Source organism: Sinocyclocheilus grahami, unplaced genomic scaffold (assembly GCF_001515645.1).
Source record: "Sinocyclocheilus grahami isolate Dianchi unplaced genomic scaffold, SAMN03320097.WGS_v1.1 scaffold1312.1, whole genome shotgun sequence".
NCBI classification, from domain to species: domain Eukaryota; kingdom Metazoa; phylum Chordata; class Actinopteri; order Cypriniformes; family Cyprinidae; genus Sinocyclocheilus; species Sinocyclocheilus grahami.
This window is the reverse complement of record NW_015506491.1, coordinates 344,338-360,030: the sequence shown is the minus strand read 5'-3', so window position 1 is coordinate 360,030 and position 15,693 is coordinate 344,338. Positions and strand designations below refer to the sequence as shown.

General features: G+C 38.8%; 1 protein-coding gene and 1 long non-coding RNA gene across 2 annotated transcripts in view; one reads left to right on the top strand and one right to left on the bottom strand.

The window, feature by feature from the left end:
- Window positions 1–15,693, bottom strand: part of LOC107569100 (NACHT, LRR and PYD domains-containing protein 12-like) — a 319,086-nt gene that overhangs the window by 19,800 nt on the left and 283,593 nt on the right. The gene's annotated exons all lie outside the window — the stretch shown is intronic.
- Window positions 11,055–15,693, top strand: part of LOC107569105 (uncharacterized) — a 17,372-nt gene continuing 12,733 nt past the window's right edge. Inside the window, exon 1 of the long non-coding RNA XR_001606863.1 lies at window positions 11,055–11,132. This is a non-coding gene — a long non-coding RNA (uncharacterized lncRNA). The remainder of the gene's footprint in view (window positions 11,133–15,693) is intronic.

Here is a 15,693-nt window from a genome sequence, read left to right as displayed (position 1 = left end):
AATAATGTTCTTTTTAGCAGCATCATATGACCCCTTTAAAGTATATTTTCAGTTCTTTAAATCATTTAATATTTCTATATTAATAATTTTTTTAATCTTAACTTGAATTTATGGTTTTAATTGCACTCATGCCACCTCTGATCCTCATTAAATGTCTGAAAATACACCTACAAGCCACTTTTATGTTCTTCTGTGCCACCTCTGTACAAATTAATTTTAATACTGATTTCATTTGATTAGTAACTTATTCTACTTGTATTTATTATGTGGTTTTAATTAGAATTTTTTAAAAGCTTATAAAATATATATATTTAAAAAATTTGACATAAAAGATTACATACTTTTAATAAAGTTAGAAAAATGCCATTACAAAGCTAAAAACACAATTCCACTGTAAATCACTTTAAGGAGTCAAATATCACCTCGTAATGGAAAGGCAAAATTTTGATAAAATTTTGGATTATTGATTAGAAGGTGCTCCTACATTTTTGACTGTGCTCCTAAATTTTTTAAGTTAGGAGCACAAGTGCTCCTACAAAGAAAAATAAGCGTAGAGCCCTGGCCTGATTACCCGACCAAGATGGCCACCATGTCTTAGCCTCGCCACGCCATGGCCATCACGTCAGAGACTCGTCACGCTACGGCTGCCAAGCAAGTTTCCCCTAAGGATTTTTTTTGGGGGGGGGGCTATAGTACCCAAGCTCCCGAGGATGCGGAGCTTGGGGCAGGACTGAAAAGACTGATTGACAGTGTGATGGACCCACCACTGATGTCAGTGCGAGCGGCTGGCATCCCAGTGGTCTCTACCCGGCGAGCATGCCACTGTCTACTGCACTGCCCGTGATGGTGGTCGCCATCTTGAGTGTTTGGGCCGCACACTGCGATTCTGAGGCCTCTCCTGTCCACTAGTCTGCACCAGAGGCCTCTCCTGTCCACGAATCTGCTCCTGAGGCTTCTCCTGTCCATGAGTCTGCCCCAGAGGCCTCTTCTGTCCACGAGTCTGCCCCAGAGTCCTCTAATATCCACTAATCCGCTCCAGTGCCTCCAGAGGTGGTGGCGTCTGCTGCAGAACCTCCAGAGGTGGCGGCTTCTGCTGCAGAACTTTCCAAGGCGGTGGCGCCCTCTCATGAACTCACTGTCTGTCCTGTCATGGCCATGGAGGCCGTTCATTTGTTGCTTTGTACTGTTTTTATTTTGCACAGTTTTAATTGTACATTTCTTTGGCAATGCAAATGTAAAAATGTGACAATAATAAGACTAAGGTTTTGTGCTCCTCATTTTACACCGAATAAATTATTTAACCGATATATTTATTATTTACACAAGGAATGCAACATGCTCACTTTAGAACTTATGCCAACGACATGGTCTGTGCCCAATTTATAGGAGTGATAGCAGACAATCTCGGAAAAAAAGACGGCTGACAAAATTGCCTCCGAACCCTATCTATCATTTATGATTGATTGTGATACAATTGTCTATGTCGAGATTGCCTATGTCCATGTCATTGATCATAGAAAACCTACCAATCTCCTAATTGGTCATATTAACTTTCAACTCCACCATGCAGAAGGTAAGGAGTGTGAGATTTCTGATGTTTGTTATCATATAACTATAAACTATGATAACAGAAAAACTATTCATAATGAGAATAATGAGTCTAGAGCAGGGGTGTTAAACTCAGTTACTGGAGGGCCACAGCCCTGCAGAGTTTAGATTCAACCCTAATTAAACACACCTGATCCAGCTAATCAAGTCCTTCAGGCTTATTTGAAATCTACATGCTATGTGTGTTGGAGCAGGGAATGAAACTCTGCAGGGCTGGCCCTGTTTATGCTTGAAAATATCATACTCAACATACTTGAGTTTGTCCAGTGTGCAGTTTGGATCCTCCAGTTTTTCAGAGAGCAGCTTGACTCCTGAATCTCCGGGGTGATTGTAGCTCAGATCCAGCTCTCTCAGGTGTGAGGGGTTTGAACTCAGAGCTGAAGACACATAACCACAGCCTTCCTCCGTCACCATACAGCCAGACAATCTACAAACACAATAGTCCACGACATTAGTTTGACTTTCAGGCAATCCAATGTCTTGTAGATCCACGGAAAAAAAGCACATGGCAAGTTTGCTGTTTCTTTTCAGTTATCATAAACATTATCATAATTTCATGCAAGGCTTTTGCTGAGGTCACTGATATAACCCCATTTTTATAAGTGTTTTTCCCCCAAAAAATTACATAGTTTATAGGGTATAGCAGGGGTGGCGAACTCCAGTCCTGGAGAGCCGCAATCCCGCAGAGCACAGCTCCAACTCACCTGCCTGTAGCTTCCTAGTAAGCCTTGTAGCTTTTGGTAGTGTAGCTGTAAAATGCATTTATTAATGAAAATCTACTCACGTGAACACCAGTGATGACCTTGTGTGAATAAATTAATACACATATCATGATTAACGCTACTTAATAACATTTTCTTTGTCACAGTTTTTGTTCTTTTAGTTGATGAAATTAAATTTTTGCCAAAGATTTTGTACCTTTTCAATAAGGTAATAAAATTATAAATTGAACATTAAAAAATATTTTTAATTTATTTATACATTTTCAAATACAATGCATCCTTTTCTAACTGTTTCTCCTATTCCTTTTGCTGATCTGGACTTACAAATGCACCAGATGGGATGGGGGTGCACAGAAGAGAACAAGTCGGTTAGCAAGGGTAAGGATATTCCTGATGCAAAGAGCTTTTTTCTCTGTGTCCTTGCCTTATTTACCAGTTTATTGCATACAAGCCTCATTCATACTAATGTGTTCATCAGGTTACACTTTATCTTGATAATCCATTTTAGACATTCTACTAACTATAAGTAACTTTGCAACTACATGTCAACTAATTCTCATTAATTTGCAACTACATGTCTACTAACTCTCAGAGTAGACTGTTAGGGTAGGTTTAGGGTTAGCAGAATAAGTTGACATATACTTGCAAAGTTTCTGATAGTCAGTATGTTGTATGTTGTGGACCCATCAAAATAAAGTGTTAGAAGATATTAAACAGACAGTCTACTAATACTCTAATGACTGCTAGTTGACATGTAGTTGCAGCAAAGTTACTTACTGTTAGTAGAATGTCTAAAGTGGACTATCGAAATAAAGTGTTACCGAACATCATCACACCTCAGCATTAGTTCTCAGCCATTTGACTGGTTAGGCTGGTTCAAGCAGGTTTTTTGTGCAGGTGAAACAGAAATAGAGGCACATAGGTCTTTGAATACTACTGAATTGAATGGTCATTGCAATCAGAAGTAATGTGTAATATATAGTATATTACTGTGCACGACACCAACAGCACAACTGCATACAGCAACAGTTGTACAGTCCTATTATTGGCTCTAAACTGTCATTAAAACTAACATTTCTGTTTACAGCTTAAATACACATAAATCTTCTGGATACTGATTTGAGGTCATTTGTGTGCATAACTCAAAACTCTGTTTACTTCATCACTTTGATCCAGGACACGTCCCCCTGCAGCTGTACAAGCAAACTGCCCCCTCAATATATGATATTCTTCATGCTGCTCTACTGAAATTCATAACGCACCCTTTGGTTTGTTTGGATGACAAAATGTTTAAAAAGTTCATTTTTAAGGCTGGTCTACATCAGCTGTCTAACAGTGCTGGTTAAGGTCACAATAATTGAGACGGCCAATCAAATAAAAGAAGGTTGTAAAGATGTTTGACGTATGTTGCATTTTCACATCAATGTTGTAAGAGACCCAAAATCACAGCACTTGCATGAGATTGAGTTCATGTGGAGTAGCATTTACTGTGAACCAAGCTGCTCCGAAACATTGTAAACACTGGATCATGAGCCACTTGCATGTAAATGAACATAGTGTCGAGCTGTATTTTCAGAAAATTACATTACAAGCTTAAAAATTTGACAGTCGCACTAAGCCTTTTTATTTATTTTATCAAACACCATTTACCTCAATATCTGCAGCTGACAGTCTGGACTCTTCAATCCATCAGAAAGCAGCTTCACTCCTGAATCCTGCAGGTCATTGTTACTCAGGTCCAGCTCTCTCAGGACAGAGTTTGATGATTGTAGAGCTGAAGACAAACTCTCACAAGACTGAGCAGTGAGATTACAGAATTGTAGCCTGTGTGGAGAACAAAACAAACAGCAATATTATTGTTTATCTGGTAGGGGTTATAATCTGGAGCACAGATGACTTTAAAAAAAAAAAGTTGACTAGTGATACATTTGAAGTAAATTCAGTAATCAGTGAATACATCTTATGGTTTAAATTTTTTTTTAAATATATGTTTTATTAATTTTCACTTTATAAAGAAATAACATCCTTGAAAAAGAATGATAACAATGACAACAACAGGTAAACAAAAAAAAAAACAACAACAAAAAATATATACATTTCAGCTCTCACACATACAAAAAGCAAGGGTTACATGTGCTTACACTTACACTGGAATTCAAGTCACCTCACAGCCTAACTGCCAAGCCTTCACAGAATTTAAAATAATAGAGTTTGTACAAGCTACTCTAACTGTCTTCATTCTTTTGAGAGAGAGCATTTTGAATTTTGAAGAGGGACCTGCGATTGAAAGGACTCTGTATCTGACCATAATGAAGTTGGGTCTTCTGAAATCCAAGTAGTTATGTAACGTAATTAGCACTAAGTTGATACCTTCTAATATCCGGGAAACCAAGGTCACCCATATCTTCTGGTAGACGCAATATTTTAATCTTAAAGCAAGGTCTTTTATTAGCCCATATAAAAGAATTGAACCATCTGTCTAGGTCTTTAAATGTTTTCTGCAAAAAAAGAACTGTAATCATCTGAATTGGATATAATAATCTTGGGAGAACATAATTTTCAAAAGAGCAATGCGCCCCAGCCAAGAAATAGGGATTATTCCATCTTTCTAAATCAAGTTTAATACAATTAAAAAGAGGAGTAAAATTTGTCTTAAACATCTGGTCGAATTTAGGGGTTATATGTATTCCCAGATATACAAAGCCCAATGGGGACCACTTAAATGGGAAAGGAAGTGAACCTGAAGAGACAGCTTTTAGGTTACTTAGGGGCATGGGTTCAGATTTACTAAAATTAATCCTATAACCTGAGAAGACACTAAAATCTTTGATGACACCTATAAGATTAGTCATGGATATTTCTGGTTTAGATAAGAAAACAAGGATATCATCAGCATGCACCTCCAAGCAATCTCTCCTACACTTTTACCAACACTCACACACATCATCAATACATCTCTCCTCACAGGCACCTTCCCCACTGCATTCAAGCAGGCTCGGATAACCCCACTGCTCAAAAAACCTACATTAAACACTTCACTTACAGATAGTTACAGACCTGTCTCTCTCCTTCCATTCATAGCGAAAACCCTCGAAAGAGTTGTTTTCAACCAGATATCATTGTTTCTTTCACAGAACAACAAACTGGATCCGAGATTAATCTTATGCTGCCTACTAGCTATAGTCAAACCATGCATGCCCAAATTTGACATAATTGCCTCAGCCAAAGGTTCTATTACTAAAGCAAAAAGAAGGGGTGACCATGGACAGCCTTGTCCAGTGCCCCTACTGACCCCAAAACTGGAAGAACGCAAGCCATTAGTTATTACAGCAGCAAGAGGGCCAATATACAACAACTTGACCCAGCAAACAAAATTTTCACCCAGACCGAATTTAGATAATGTATAAAATAAGTAAGGCCACTCAACTCGATCAAACGCCTTTTCTGCGTCCATTGAGACAAGACTGCCCATCTTCTGCTGATGTGAAAACGTAATAATATTTAAGTTTACGAATACTGTTACCAGAGCTACGTCCCTTAATAAGACCTGTTTGATCTTCTTTAATAAGTTGAGGTAATAAGCCTTCAAGCCTTGTAGCGAGGATTTTAGAAAGAATAGAGATATTGGCCTATAGGAGGCACAATCCTCTGGTTGTTTCCCCTTTTTAAGTAACAGAGAAATATTAGCTTCCTGTAAGGAAGGAGGGAGAGTACCATTCTCTAAAGAATAATTAAATATTTCTAAAAGAGGATCAACCCATATATCCCGCAACGCTGCTGTCACGAATCCGGTCTTTAAACTTCCATTCACTCACCACCAGAGGTCACCCGTTCTCCATATGGACTCCTACACTACACAGACTGTTACACATCACCCTGGACTACATTTCCCATGCTCCATTGCACTAATCACAAGCTCACCTGAAACCAGTCACACACAGCTGCTACCAATAACACACACTATATAAATCAGTCTCGCACCACCATTCAACACCGAGTATTGTTTAGCGCATATCTCTCTCATATCTAGTATAGCCTTGTTCTTAGTCTGTTTACCTGTGTCTTGATCCTTGCCTGTTATCTCGTTTTGTCTGATCTCTGCCTGCCCTGAAGTTTTGGAATTACCCTTTGCTTTGCTGTTTCGGATTGTGTTTGCACCTTGCCTGGACTCTAGCTCGTCTTGTGGATTCCCCGTTTGCCTCGCCCTCAGGATTATGTTCGCCGGAGCTCGACCACGCCCATTTACTGGACTACTCTTGTGTCTTGCCCTCAATATACCTGTTTGCCATTGTCTGACCCATGCCTGTTTTATGACCACGTCTCCATCTAAATAAAGCCTTGCATATGGATCCACATGCCTCTCGTTCCATCAGCTCCGTAACAGAATACTTGGCCACACAAGGATCCAGCGGCTTTTCAAGTGGACACTGGCCAGGTATGGACATTGCAAGACTGTTATTAGCCCTCAAACAGGGCACACGATCGCTCGAGGACTATATTCAAGAGTATCTGAACTTTGTTTATTTTTCTGATCTGCCGGACTGTGTACTCATAGACTTCTTTTGTGAGAGCATTCATCAGCCGCTCAAATCACGTTTAATCCGTGAAGGTCCCCGCTCATCTCTCAGTCAGTTTATGGACTATGATTGGTTGACTGTTGGTTCAATGTTCACTGAGGGTGTTGTGGAGGAACGCGACCCCACACTCACTCGTCTAATGGCGGCCACACTAGAGCACGCTCACAAAATGGCGGACACAACAGATATTGGCCTATAGGAGGCACAATCCTCTGGTTGTTTCCCCTTTTTAAGTAACAGAGAAATATTAGCTTCCTGTAAGGAAGGAGGGAGAGTACCATTCTCTAAAGAATAATTAAATATTTCTAAAAGAGGATCAACCCATATATCCCGCAACGCTGCTGTCACGAATCCGGTCTTTAAACTTCCATTCACTCACCACCAGAGGTCACCCGTTCTCCATATGGACTCCTACACTACACAGACTGTTACACATCACCCTGGACTACATTTCCCATGCTCCATTGCACTAATCACAAGCTCACCTGAAACCAGTCACACACAGCTGCTACCAATAACACACACTATATAAATCAGTCTCGCACCACCATTCAACACCGAGTATTGTTTAGCGCATATCTCTCTCATATCTAGTATAGCCTTGTTCTTAGTCTGTTTACCTGTGTCTTGATCCTTGCCTGTTATCTCGTTTTGTCTGATCTCTGCCTGCCCTGAAGTTTATAGCCTGTTTTGGAATTACCCTTTGCTTTGCTGTTTCGGATTGTGTTTGCACCTTGCCTGGACTCTAGCTCGTCTTGTGGATTCCCCGTTTGCCTCGCCCTCAGGATTATGTTCGCCGGAGCTCGACCACGCCCATTTACTGGACTACTCTTGTGTCTTGCCCTCAATATACCTGTTTGGCATTGTTTGACCCATGCCTGTTATGACCACGTCTCTGTCTAATAAAATCCTGCAGATGGATCCGCACGTCTCACGTCTCGTTCGCCCTGTTACAGCTGCATAAAATTCACTACTCAGTCCATCTGGACCAGGGCCTTTCCCAGTCTGCAGACTCCTGATTGCTGTTAATACCTCCTCCCTTGAAATAGGACCATTAAGCTTCTGATGCTCAGTTATAGAGGGTAACTCAATTTTAGAAAAAAATGCATCCATAAGGCTTAGCGAGTTACATGGGGACTCTGCTTTGTACAGAGTTTTAAAAAAGTTAACAAATGTATTGTTGATTATTGTAACATCAGAAGAAGGATGCCCCTGATATCATTAGAGAGTATGCTTTTTTTCTTAGTAAGGAATGTTCATAGAGCATTTGCTTAGCAAACTTAACTTTCCTCTCAGCAGATCTTACATTTAAGGACTCTAAAGCAGAGCGTAAAGCAGTCATTTCTTTTAATTTACCTGGCCTCGGATTCTGGACCTAATCCTCCTCTGCCTGCCTAATTCTGCATCTGTTCTGCATCATGTTTGCCTCTGCCTCTTACTAGACGTATAAAAAATGATAAGACCCTTTGAAAAAGCCTTAATCGTTTCCCATAGCAGAGATTTATCTTCTGTAGAGGGAGAATTGATAGCAAAAAATTATTTCTGACATAAAGAACAAAATTTGCAATCCTGAAGAATAAAAGGGTTAAATCTCCAATACCTAGTTGGATTTAAAGGGCTTTGTAACTTTAAATATAAGAAGACAGTGGCATGATCCGATATTATAATATTTCCAATGGCACTATGATCTATAAATTGTAATAGCCCCTTAGGAACAAAGAAATAGTCTATTCTTGTGTGCCAACAATGTTGTTTAGAATAGAAAGTAAATTCTTTATCAGCAGGATGCTGTGCTCACCACACATCCACAAAATCCAAATCCTCACATAAAGAGTTAATGAATTTAGTCTGAAATGAGGGAGCCAAACCCAAATGAAATTTGTCCATAAGTGGGTTCAATTGACAATTAAAATCCCCTCCCACAATGGAACGAGTGACCTTGCATTCCAACAATTTGACAAATGCACTTGTTAGAAAATCACATTGATGACCAGGGGGAAAATATACATTCATAATGGCAATTTCTTCCCCTTGCAACATACCCTTCACAATTACATAACGTCCATTTTTATCTTTGATACAATTTGACAACCTGAAAGGTACATTTTTTTTAACAAAATGGCCACTCCTCGGCTCCTCGATGTAAATGAAGAGAAAAGAACATGACTGAAGCCCAATTGTTGCAACTTGAGATGGTGAGTTTCTTGTAGGAGGGCTATATCAACATTCTCCTTTTTAAGGAATGTGAGAATTGACTTCCTCTTCACAGGTGTGTGTATCCCATTAACGTTCCAGGAACAAATCGTAAGCATACTAGCTGACATGTTTTATAAGAAGATGACCCGTTCCTTGTCCACGTAGTTATGAAATCTCACCAGAACTGCCCTTGGATACGGGGACGCTGTCTTGACAGCTCTGCCTGGAATGCAATGGGCTCTTTCGATCTTTATGCGGCCGGATTTCGTTTGAATGCCCAGAGAGTTCGGCAGCCAGGATTCAAAAAACTTAACAGGGCGATCGGCTTCTGCATTCTGGGGAAGCCCAACAATACGTATATTCTTTCTGCTCCCTCTGTTTTCCAAATCATTCAAATGATCTGTTAATTCCCAAACTCGTCTCTCTAGCGTCTCCAATTTACCCTTGTTTCTCAGTTTCTGTGATTCATTTTTCATGGTCATCAAGTTTTTTGTTCTGTTGTTGCAAGAGTTGTGACAATGGACTCAACTTTTCATCGATCAATTTCGAAATGTTTTCTGTGATTTCCGTAATAATCTGCCGTAGGCCCGGTTCGGAAACACTGGTATTAGCATCTGAGCTGACAGTAGCATTATCCTCACCCTGACGGTTATGCTGTCTCTGATTTGCTTGAGTTTTTAGTGTTCCTTTGAGCCATGTTGATCGACTGCTTCAAAAAGTAGGAGTCTAAACTCATAGCAAACTATGCAGCAAGCACCACAGAAAAAAAATGAGCTCCTCCGCCGAAAATAATGATAACTGAATGCAGTAGCCCGCACCGTCTGATTAACGCGACCGTTCTCTAAGCCGCCATCTTGGATCCAGAAACAGAACATCAAGCTGATGTAAGGATCCACCCAGATTGGCCCAACGATGGAATCCAATGGGTGGGCGAAGGTATAATGCGTGTAGGTATTTTACTTGTGCTTCTGCAAAGTTCACTTAATTTGTCAGGATTTAGTTTCAGTTTTAGTTTAGCTCTGTGTTCAATCTGACTCCAGTTTCAAGTGATCATTACATTTAGGCGGTATTTCTAATTACAAACTGATCACAAATATCAATTATGTATTAATTTACAAAAAAAAATGCAAATCAATTCAATATCTACTATTTCCAGAACATTATGAAATTCAAGATGGCCGCCCCTGATGACGTCATAATATGCAAATTAGATGAGTATATTTACACCTCACATAAACTTTCGGTCATGCCCAACATGTTTCTAATTTACAGTAGATCTCTCTCTTTAAACCCTTTCAAACCACAAGCTTTTGAAATCTTGATGTCAAAATCCAGCATTTTTTCCAAAAAACCCTGGCACCTAAAAGGTTAAGGACACAGTGTTGCATAGAAATTCACTCAGCCGATAGTGAACTCACAGACACAAACTGCTAGATCTTAGTCAGAGGATGCAGGGTGATTATAATACCTTTAAGTAGGCCGCTCCCTGCTTCCACATAAAAAAAGTGTTTTTTTTATAATCACGAAACTGCAACTTGCTAATTCAGTGATAGTCAGAAGTCGGAAGGACCCTAATGATGTGCCCCATGCTCCATTCATTGGTACTTCGGAATGATCTATCCTGGACACAGATTTGCGGACACACCAGACTGCACTTTAATCTACTAGATAATGATTTCAGAAGAGATCAGAATAAATCAAATATAATAATTTATTTGTCAGGTAAAATGTATCATGCCAAATAAATAATTAAACAAATAAAAGCCAATTCAGAAAGGATAATGCAATTGTGAATCGCACTGTAGCCACATGGAAATTCTATGCTTCTGTACATGGATTACTGTAGCTATATGGGAAATAGCCAAGTTTTCCACGTAGGAGACAAACTAATTCACCAAAGTCACACATGTAAATTGAAATTGCTGAATAATTCTAATGTTACAGTAACTATAAAGTGTGTTCTATGAGCACAATGTGTTTAACACAATTACACATTTGAAAAATCAATAGAAATGCATACCTGACAGCAGTTTGTTTGATTTGTTCATTATATGCCAGTCAGAATTCAGAAATTATTAGCCGCATTACCACTGCACACGCAAGATCTAAACGGGCCAGCCAGGGCTTACAACTATGACCTTCGAGGCCACCATCAAACAGCATAAACTGGTATTTATAATTATTTCATAGAAGAAGGACACACGTATTCCCGTCTGCACCGATTGGTTTGTTATCACATGGCTACTTTAAACAGCTCCATTAAGGCTTTATCCCCAAAGAGCGCACATTTAGAAAGATAATGATAAATTCTCAAATGTTTACACCTCATTTCTTTACAGAGGATGATTCTATATTACTATATTAATGTTCCACTAAATTATGCGATCATCTGATGAGTTTTGAGCGTTCTCTCTTGTCTTACTGCCATTACACATAGTGGAGAAGAAATGTCATCTAAATTATTTTAAATAAGCAATTTAATGAGTTGATATTTTTATAACATAGCTATGCCTATGATATAGGACTTAGCCTATCACACAAACAAGAGTCCTGTTTTTTTTTCTCGAATATCTGCACGATCGCAAATGTACAATAAACAACAACTTACAGAGTAACTTTCAGACACGAAATTTTGTTTTGTTCCGTCAGCGTTACACGGACCAGCAAATGATTCAATCAGGCTATAAGTACAGTTGTTTGCAAAGTTAAATGAATCAGCTTTTTAAATGAATCGGTTGATTCAACTCTCTCATTAAGACAGTCACTTGCTGCCACCAACTGGCGGTTGTAGTTTCATATTTAAAAAAGTAGCTTATTTCATTTTTGCAATCATTTAATATTTCTACATTAAAATGTTATATTTAAACTTAACATTTAGGCACAATCCATATATGAATTTTGTTGATAGTGATTTCATTTGATTGTTAATAGCCAGCGTGTCTTTTTATTTGATTGAATTTATTGATTAAATAAGAACTTAAAGGGATAGTTCACCCAAAAATGAAAATTCTGTCATTAGGAAAAAAAAAATTCTATGGAAGTCAATGGCAACCACCAAATGTTTGATTACCAGCAATCTTCAAAATATCTTCTTTTATGTTCAGCATAAGAAAGCAACTCATACAGGTTTGGAACGACATGAGGGTGTCACAGGTCGTCAAGGAATGAGGACAACAAACGAAGATGCATAATTCCAAACAGACTTTACTGATAATTCTGACTTGGTACAACACATAACATAAGCTAATAACCGACGAAGGATAGAACAGAATCAGGACTATACATACACACAAGGTAAATGAGGGAAATAAGCAGGAACAGCTGGACACGGTTAACTAATCAGAAACCATGGTAACTAATGAGAGCTCATTACAGACATGACAGAAATGGAACTAAACTGAACATAATCGTGACAGAGGGTGAGTAAATGATGACAGAATTTTCATTTTTGGGTGAACTATCCCTTTAATATAAGAGGACACAGATATGACAATAACTTTTATAATACTAATAAGCCAACATCTCTGGCTTTTTTAGTTTTTTTTTTTGCTCAAAGTTATTTCAGCTATCTCAACTGAGAGAACACATCCTGTTTATTATATTATAATGAATATTTAGTATTACATTTAAACTTTGACTATAGCCTAGACATGTTGCATATTAATTGCACTATTTATGAACCTCAAAGCATATGTTTGTGTATTTTGTGGTGCTCCATAATGATGTTCTATTTGATGGCATTTGTGATGTAGGTATAGAGCCCAAACATAAACTCAAGCCCAGGGTCCCCTGCCCCCCTAAGTCCTGCCCTGCACACAGCAGCATATGAGAGTTCTAATGCAGAGCTCCAGAGACTCACACAGTGTGGGGGTTTCTAGAATCCCAAATGACTATAATGACACTTTGCTTATATATCCAGACCAGAACAAAGAAATATTCAAATCAGTTGTAAAAACATAAAAGACCTTTTGGTTTGTTAGGATCTCGTGACCCGAGGGCACACCTGACCGGAGATAGATACAAATTCTCACAGACCCTGAGGGAGACACAACCCTTAGCAGCAGAAAATAATTCTACAAAAGTTTTCATAATATAAGGGACTGCTGTGAAATTGAGGCCATTTTACCAATCGCACGGAGACACACAAAATGATACCAAACACGAAAGTGTTAAAATCATAGATTCTTAAGATATAATAACCACAATATGTAAGTATAGTAACTTGAGTTCTTGACACTTCTACAGTGCTGTGAAAAGGTTTTTGCCCCTTCCTGTTTTTTTGTTTTTTAAATTTTTTGCATATTTGTCACACTTAATTTGTTTGATGATCTGAATCTTTTTAAATATTACACAAAGATAATGCAAGTAATACAAAATGCAGTTTTTAAATGATGATTTCATTTATTAAGGGAAAAAAGCTGTCCAAACCTACCTGGCCCTAGGAGAAAAATTAATTGCCCCTCCTGTTAAATCATGAAAGAACTGTGATTAAGCACATTATTTTAGAAAGCTGAGTTAAATTTCACTAGCCACACCCAGGCCTGATTACTGCCAGACCTGGTGAAGCAAGAAATCACTTAAACAGAACCTGTCTGACAAAGTGAAGCATGCTTAAAGAGCAAGACATAATGCCGCGATCTAAAGAACAGACGAGAAACAAAATAGTTGACATATATCAGTCTAGAAAGGGTTATAACGCCATTTCTAAGGCTTTGGGACTCCAGCGAACCACGGTCAGAGACATTATCCACAAATGGAGAAAACTTGTAACAGTGGTGAACCTTCCCAGGAGTGGCCGGCCTTCAGGACCTGGAAGACTTCCATAATTGATGGAACCATGTATTCTGCGCTCTATCAGAAAATCCTGAAGGAGAATGTTCGGCCGTCAGTTTGTGACCTCAAGCGCACTTGTGTTATTCAGCAGGACAATGATCTGAAACACACCAGCAAGTCCACCTCTGAATGGCTCAAGAAAAACTAAATTAAGGTTTTGGAATGGCCAAATCAAAGTCCAGACATAAATCCGATTGAGATGCTGTGGCATGACCTTAAACAGTCCTTTCATGCTCGAAAACCCTTCAATGTGGCTGAATTAAAACAATTCTGCGAAGAAGAGTGGGCCAACATTCCTCCACAGCTATGTGAACGACTCATTACCAGTTATCATAAACGCTTGATTGCAGCTGTTGCTGCAAAGGGTGGCACAACCAGTTATTAGATTTAGGGGGCAATTACTTTTTCACGTAGTGCCAGGCAGGTTTGGAAGCTTTTTTCTCTTAATAAATGAAATCATCATTTCAAAACTGCATTTTGTATTTACTCTGGTTATCTTTGTGTAATACTAAAATTAGTTTGATGATCTGAATCTTTTAAGTGTGAAAAATATGCACAAAAAAAACAGGAAGGGGGCAAAAACCTTTTCACACCACTGTAAGTCAGCTTTCCGTGACCTAAGCCATATGCCCAGGAGGGAAAGGAGGAGGCTTAAGGATGGGTGAATGGACAGTTGGGCAAATAGTTTTCTTTAAGATCTCTTCAGATTAGAAAGTTTATTGTTGTCTTGCATGGCATCTGTTCTGTGCAAGTTCCTGAAGTTTGGTTTCATGGGGAGATCATTTCGGGTCTTACACTGACCAAACACCAAATCAGGGCAGTTTACTACCTATATTTTAGGCAGCAGTTTCTTTAACTTATGATTCAATTTAGAATAATAAAATGGATAAAACATGAGTACATCAAAGCAAAAGCCCTGCTGTTAAATGACCACTGCTCAGAATACATAATGGTCCTCATTTATGAAACAGACTTAATAGAAAACTGGGTGTACAGTGTGGGGCCTCTGTGAACAGACTATCAAACTGAGCTATCGAACAAACACATTCCAAAGCAGAATCGGGCGATCCCCCCCAAACCATCAAGACGACGTAAAATTGACCAACTACGACAATGGCGCCTTCTCGTCGAGAGAACACCTTACGTTATCTCGTCAGGGGGTAAAACAGTGATGACTTAATCCAATCAGGAGGATAGAGAACTCCCCTTTGTCTGGAACCACTTAAGCCGCAAATGGTGGATTGTCAACCCATGACCGCTTTGCATAAATTAATGTAAAAGACATAGGAAAAGGGTAATTTACAGGACAATCTCCAGGCCTGCAAAAACAAAGGATCTAAAAACAGTGATAACGTGATGTAACGGTGGTGGCCCGCCAAAATTAAATTGCAGGATTTAAGTAAGTAATTAAAATGTTCGGGCGCCAGACAAGGCAAAGAATCCCAAAATATTTGCCAAGTCAAAAGAGTTATTTTTTTTTTATTCTATCAATTCCCGGTAAAGCTAAAAAAAAACACCGATACATAAATTGCCACCTGCACACTAACACACAAGAAAAATACAAATCGATTAAATAACACCCGTCCCAAAAACGTTTCTTTTTAAGTCAGCTGACTATTATTTAATTATATGCACCAAAAAAAACATCAGAAGAAAATGAATGGAAGGAAACAAAAATCTTACAAAGTTTTCTTCTTTTTCACTGCATTTGTATAATAAAAAAAAACAAAGCATTAATTCATTGAGAAAGAGGCTTT